This window comes from Bactrocera oleae, unplaced genomic scaffold, assembly GCF_042242935.1.
Source record: "Bactrocera oleae isolate idBacOlea1 unplaced genomic scaffold, idBacOlea1 ctg00000009.1, whole genome shotgun sequence".
Lineage (NCBI taxonomy): Eukaryota > Metazoa > Arthropoda > Insecta > Diptera > Tephritidae > Bactrocera > Bactrocera oleae.
The window spans coordinates 265,001-272,500 of record NW_027212752.1 but is presented as its reverse complement, the minus strand read 5'-3'; the positions used below and the strand labels follow the sequence as shown (position 1 = coordinate 272,500).

The window sequence follows — 7,500 nt, the reverse complement described above, 5'->3', positions numbered from 1 at the left end:
TTATTCTATGTTAATAAGCTAAAAGCAAATTAATTTGAATAAACTTAAAAACCAATGATCTTTTGATAAATATTTTATTATGTTAATAGATTACAATGTCCTTATATGAAAAAAATGCACACTATTACTATAATATTTAAAATTAAATACTACAGTTATAATGATGAATTTTTCATAATGGATATTCAGGTTCATCGGGCTTAACCTCTAAGCAGTTTCACGTACTATTTAACTCTCTATTCAGAGTTCTTTTCAACTTTCCCTCACGGTACTTGTTTACTATCGGTCTCATGGTTATATTTAGTTTTAGATGGAGTTTACCACCCACTTAGTGCTGCACTATCAAGCAACACGACTCTTTGGAAATATCTTTCTAGTAATCATTAACGTTATACGGGCCTGGCACCCTCTATGGGTAAATGGCCTCATTTAAGAAGGACTTAAATCGTTAATTTCTCATACTAGATATTAAGATATTCCATACACTGCATCTCACATTTGCCATATAGACAAAGTGACTTAGTGCTGAACTATTTTCTTTTCGCTCGCCGCTACTAAGAAAATCCTTGTTAGTTTCTTTTCCTCCCCTCATTAATATGCTTAAATTCAGGGGGTAGTCCCATATGAGTTGAGGTTGTATAAAATATATTTTAGATTGATTTGTTTATTTTTATTTAATTTTTTTGCTATTTGCTATTTTAAAGAAATATATTTTTATATCTTGATTACTCAATATTATTCAATCTTTTCATCCCTTTTTAAAATTCATAATATAATAATTAATAAAATTAACAACATTATTCCTCCACATATCATATATTTTTTTTTATTATAAATTTTTCTCAATACAATAGAGTGAATTAATTCTAGAATAAAAATTTATTTTATGCTAGACATTCCTCTTATGTATTATTTAATATAATTTAAATAATGTTGAAAATTTTTTCTTTTATGGGAATACTAAGATTCTCATTTATCATAAATTTTCGTTCAAATATGAGGTATTCAAGAATATATTTTCTATATTTCTTTTTATGCTATTAATATTATGGATTGAAAAATACAATCCAATAATATGCCATATGCTTAAATTCTATTAATTGACTAAAAGAATAAGCAACTAATTTAGCATAGTCTTACAACCCTCAACCATATGTAGTCCAAGCAGCACTTTAAAATTAATTAAAGTACATAACAGCATGGACCGCAATATGCGTTCAAAATGTCGATGTTCATGTGTCCTGCAGTTCACACGATGACGCACAGTTTGCTGCGTTCTTCATCGACCCATGAGCCGAGTGATCCACCGCTTAGAGTGATAATTTTTTTGTATTTTTTTAATTCAAAGTCAAAGAATTTTAATTTATTGAAAGTATTAATAATTAATCAATAATAAATTTTTAATACATAAGTTTAAAACATCTTTCAATAAATTGTAATTTTAAACCCAAACATTTGCAGCTGCGCATGTCTTAGGTCAACAAAAACAGTAATACCTTTTATATATTATTTTCTTCTCTATTTGTGCGTTTTCTTTTTTTAAATTTTTCAACATGTTTTTAATCACAAATAGAAAATACCATAAAAAAAAGGTATTACACACGTTAATGTGAACAAGTTAACTTATCATTTATAATATTTTATATAAATATCACAATTAAATATTATTTTCTATATAAATAATAAGTACAGCTATATGTTTAAAGGTTTTTTTATTGCGTTCAAATACAATGTATGCGAAGTTCACAATATAATATATATTGTCATAATGCATTACAAGGAGTTAAAAAAAAAAAAAAAAAACAGAAAAACATTCAAAACATTGTATAATTCAAAACATTTTGAATGAAAAGAACAAAAAGAAAACTTTTTTTTCTTTTTTATTCTTTTTTTTTATTTTGTTTTTATATAATTATTTTTTTTTTCTTTTCGGATAGGAACACAATAATGATCCTTCCGCAGGTTCACCTACGGAAACCTTGTTACGACTTTTACTTCCTCTAAATAATCAAGTTCGGTCAACTTTTGCGAAACAACCGTGAAACACAAGGCGTCACAGTGATCACGTCCGGAGACCTCACTAAATAATTCAATCGGTAGTAGCGACGGGCGGTGTGTACAAAGGGCAGGGACGTAATCAATGCGAGTTAATGACTCACACTTACTGGGAATTCCAAGTTCATGTGAACAGTTTCAGTTCACAATCCCAAGCATGAAAGTGGTTCAGCGGTTTACCCGGACCTCTCGGTCTAGGAAATACACGTTGATACTTTCATTGTAGCGCGCGTGCAGCCCAGGACATCTAAGGGCATCACAGACCTGTTATTGCTCAATCTCGTTACTGCTAGACGCAATTTGTCCATTTAAGAAGCTAGTGTCCTTATAATGGGACAAACCAACAGGTACGACTCCACTTATATAAACACATTCAAACACTTGTACATTCAAGATGAACGCATGAATGAAGGCTATATAAGCTTCAACACCATAATCCTGAAAGCATCTATTTAATATATTTGAGTCTCGTTCGTTATCGGAATTAACCAGACAAATCACTCCACGAACTAAGAACGGCCATGCACCACCACCCATAGATTCGAGAAAGAGCTATTAATCTGTCTTACACGCTTATGTTCGGACCTGGTAAGTTTTCCCGTGTTGAGTCAAATTAAGCCGCAGGCTCCACTCCTGGTGGTGCCCTTCCGTCAATTCCTTTAAGTTTCAGCTTTGCAACCATACTTCCCCCGGAGCCCAAAAGCTTTGGTTTCCCGGGAAGCGACTGAGAGAGCCATAGTAGTAGCTACACCCAATTGCTAGCTGGCATCGTTTATGGTTAGAACTAGGGCGGTATCTGATCGCCTTCGAACCTCTAACTTTCGTTCTTGATTAATGAAAACATCTTTGGCAAATGCTTTCGCTTAAGTTAGTCTTACGACGGTCCAAGAATTTCACCTCTCGCGTCGTAATACTAATGCCCCCAAACTGCTTCTATTAATCATTACCTCTTGATCTAAAAACCAATGAAAGTAGAACAGAGGTCTTATTTCATTATTCCATGCACAAAATATTCAGGCATTTGGAGCCTGCTTTAAGCACTCTAATTTGTTCAAAGTAATTGTACCGGCCCACAACAACACTCGATGAAGAGCACTGAAGCAGGTTTAAATAGGAGGAATATATAAAAAATACATTGTATTAATTATATATAAGAACTCCACCGGTAATACGCTTACATACATAAGGTAATGTACATACCACAATTATAGTTGTACTACCCGTATGAAGCACAAATTCAACTACGAACGTTTTAACCGCAACAACTTTAATATACGCTATTGGAGCTGGAATTACCGCGGCTGCTGGCACCAGACTTGCCCTCCAATAGGTCCTTGTTAAAGGATTTAAAGTGTACTCATTCCAATTACAGGGCCTCGGATATGAGTCCTGTATTGTTATTTTTCGTCACTACCTCCCCGAACTGGGAGTGGGTAATTTACGCGCCTGCTGCCTTCCTTAGATGTGGTAGCCGTTTCTCAGGCTCCCTCTCCGGAATCGAACCCTGATTCCCCGTTACCCGTTGCAACCATGGTAGTCCTAGATACTACCATCAAAAGTTGATAGGGCAGACATTTGAAAGATCTGTCGTCGGTACGAGACCATACGATCTGCAAGTTATCTAGAGTTCAACCAATATAACGATCGAATAATCGCTTGGTTTTAGCCTAATAAAAGCACACGTTCCAAAAGGTCCGTGTTTATTTTGCATGTATTAGCTCTAGAATTACCACAGTTATCCAAGTAACTGTTAACGATCTATGGAACCATAACTGATATAATGAGCCTTTTGCGGTTTCACTTTTAATTTGTTTGTACTTAGACATGCATGGCTTAATCTTTGAGACAAGCATATAACTACTGGCAGGATCAACCAGAATAATATATATTTCTTTTTTATATAATATTTTTTATATTATATAAAAGTTTAAAATGATATTTTCTTATTTGAAAATTATACACAAATACACAAAACATAAAAACATTTACAATATACACAACAATTTTTCTATGTTTCTTTCTTTATTATATTTTTTTTCATTATATTTCATTTCTATTGTGTGATTTTGTAATGGATTTTTTTAATTTTTGTTTTGGTATCGTGAAAAGAATTTTCGTTCTCTATACATATTATTATTTAATTATTATGTAAGAACGATATTTCTTCTTATATTGGCAAAATTTTCAAATAATATCATTCTATACATTTTACTTTATTTCAATGCATATAGTAATATATATACCTTTTTTTAAGAGTATATACATTTTTTTCTTGATTTGAAATTAATAATTTCAAATTCTATTATATTTATTTCAATAATAAATATATGATAAAAAGTATTTTCGGGTGCAACACATTAATATTTTATTTTATTTAAAAACCATCCTTTTACACATATATTTTATGAGTAAATATTAGAATAGCTCACAAATAAAACTAAAATATTGTTTAATATTTATTTCTACAATATGTTAGTATAGAATAATAGATTTTTTATGTTTTTGTATAAAACAAAATCTATTTCTATTTAAACTAACTGTAGGAAACCAGGAATAAAAAAAAAAAAAAAACGCTCATTATATACAATATGTTAGTACAGAATATAGAGTTTTGTATAAAACAAAATCTATTTCTATTTAAACTAACTGTATAAAAACCAGGAATAAAAAACGCTATTATATACAATATGTTAGTACAGAATATAGAGTTTTGTATAAAACAAAATCTATTTCTATTTAAACTAACTGTATAAAAACCAGGAATAAAAAACGCTCATTATATACAATATGTTAGTACAGAATATAGAGTTTTGTATAAAACAAAATCTATTTCTATTTAAACTAACTGTATAAAAACCAGGAATAAAAAACGCTCATTATATACAATATGTTAGTACAGAATATAGAGTTTTGTATAAAACAAAATCTATTTCTATTTAAACTAACTGTATAAAAACCAGGAATAAAAAACGCTCATTATATACAATATGTTAGTACAGAATATAGAATTTTGTATAAAACAAAATCTATTTCTATTTAAACTAACTGTATAAAAACCAGGAATAAAAAACGCTCATTATATACAATATGTTAGTACAGAATATAGAGTTTTGTATAAAACAAAATCTATTTCTATTTAAACTAACTGTATAAAAACCAGGAATAAAAAGGCACACAAAATCAACTTTCATTTTCATATTTACTTAAAAATACATATAAAGTAAAAAATATTTCCATATAAATACTAAGTAAATAAAGTCATACAAGTATGAAAATTTTCATACAAGTACTAAATACATAAATCATATAAGTATAGTAATATTCATACTTATAAGTATTTAAAAACAATTTCTTACTAATAAACTAACATAAGGAATTCAAATATATAAAAGTATAATACATTTCCTAGCAGTAAAAAATTTTCATATAAGTACTAAATGTATAAAGTCTATGAAGCAATAAATTTTCATATAAGTACTATTTCAGTATATGTCAATTTGAGCAGATTTGTGCAAATTTGTTATAAATGTTCTCTCCCATGTTGACGTTACCAACCCGAAAATATATGGAAAAATTCTTTTAACCTATTTAAAATTTAAAAACTCATATATACGTGGGTAATTTATATCATTTTCAAATATCGTCATGGTCATAATACAACTAATAACATCAAAAGTATTTTTACAATCGATTTTTTTTTTAAATTTTTAACTTGTATGACTTCATATTTAATACTTATATGAAAATTTATTACTTCATAGACTTTATACATTTAATACTTATATGAAAATTTATTACTTCATAGACTTTATACATTTAATACTTATATGAAAATTCATTACTTCATAGACTTTATATTTTTTATACTTATATAAAAATTTATTACTTCATAGACTTTATATTTTACTTCATAGACTTTATACATTTAATACTCATATGAAAATTTATTACTTCATAGACTTTATATATTTACTACTTATATGAAAATTTATTACTTCATAGACTTTATACAATTAATACTTATATGAAAATTTATTACTTCATAGACTTTATACAATTAATACTTATATGAAAATTTATTACTTCATAGACTTTATACAATTAATACTTATATGAAAATTTATTACTTCATAGACTTTATACATTTAATACTTATATGAAAATTCATTACTTCATAGACTTTATACAATTAATACTTATATGAAAATTTATTACTTCATAGACTTTATACAATTAATACTTATATGAAAATTTATTACTTCATAGACTTTATACAATTAATACTTATATGAAAATTTATTACTTCATAGACTTTATACAATTAATACTTATATGAAAATTTATTACTTCATAGACTTTATACAATTAATACTTATATGAAAATTTATTACTTCATAGACTTTATACAATTAATACTTATATGAAAATTTATTACTTCATAGACTTTATACAATTAATACTTATATGAAAATTTATTACTTCATAGACTTTATACAATTAATACTTATATGAAAATTTATTACTTCATAGACTTTATACAATTAATACTTATATGAAAATTTATTACTTCATAGACTTTATACAATTAATACTTATATGAAAATTTATTACTTCATAGACTTTATACAATTAATACTTATATGAAAATTTATTACTTCATAGACTTTATACAATTAATACTTATATGAAAATTTATTACTTCATAGACTTTATACAATTAATACTTATATGAAAATTTATTACTTCATAGACTTTATACATTTAATACTTATATGAAAATTCATTACTTCATAGACTTTATATTTTTTATACTTATATAAAAATTTATTACTTCATAGACTTTATATTTTACTTCATAGACTTTATACATTTAATACTTATATGAAAATTTATTACTTCATAGACTTTATATATTTACTACTTATATGAAAATTTATTACTTCATAGACTTTATACATTTAGTACTTATATGAAAATTTATTACTTCATAGACTTTATACAATTAATACTTATATGAAAATTTATTACTTCATAGACTTTATACAATTAATACTTATATGAAAATTTATTACTTCATAGACTTTATATATTTACTACTTATATGAAAATTTATTACTTCATAGACTTTATACATTTAGTACTTATATGAAAATTTATTACTTCATAGACTTTATACAATTAATACTTATATGAAAATTTATTACTTCATAGACTTTATACAATTAATACTTATATGAAAATTTATTACTTCATAGACTTTATACAATTAATACTTATATGAAAATTTATTACTTCATAGACTTTATACATTTAATACTTATATGAAAATTTATTACTTCATAGACTTTATATATTTACTACTTATATGAAAATTTATTACTTCATAGACTTTATACAATTAATACTTATATGAAAATTTATTACTTCATAGACTTTATACAATTA

General features: G+C 26.3%; 3 non-coding genes across 3 annotated transcripts in view; all 3 read right to left on the bottom strand.

Annotated features, from left to right (window-relative positions):
* Window positions 1-637, bottom strand: part of LOC138858414 (large subunit ribosomal RNA) — a 3,977-nt gene extending 3,340 nt beyond the window's left edge. Inside the window, exon 1 of the ribosomal RNA XR_011397549.1 lies at window positions 1-637. This exon is cut by the window's left edge and continues 3,340 nt beyond it. This is a non-coding gene — a ribosomal RNA (large subunit ribosomal RNA).
* A 502-nt stretch (window positions 638-1,139) lies between these two features.
* Window positions 1,140-1,318, bottom strand: LOC138858412 (5.8S ribosomal RNA). The gene has a single exon (XR_011397547.1). It is a non-coding gene; the product is annotated as a 5.8S ribosomal RNA (ribosomal RNA).
* Window positions 1,319-1,945: 627 nt separating this feature from the next.
* LOC138858366 (small subunit ribosomal RNA) lies at window positions 1,946-3,935 on the bottom strand. The gene has a single exon (XR_011397500.1). It is a non-coding gene; the product is annotated as a small subunit ribosomal RNA (ribosomal RNA).
* Window positions 3,936-7,500: the final 3,565 nt, after the last annotated feature.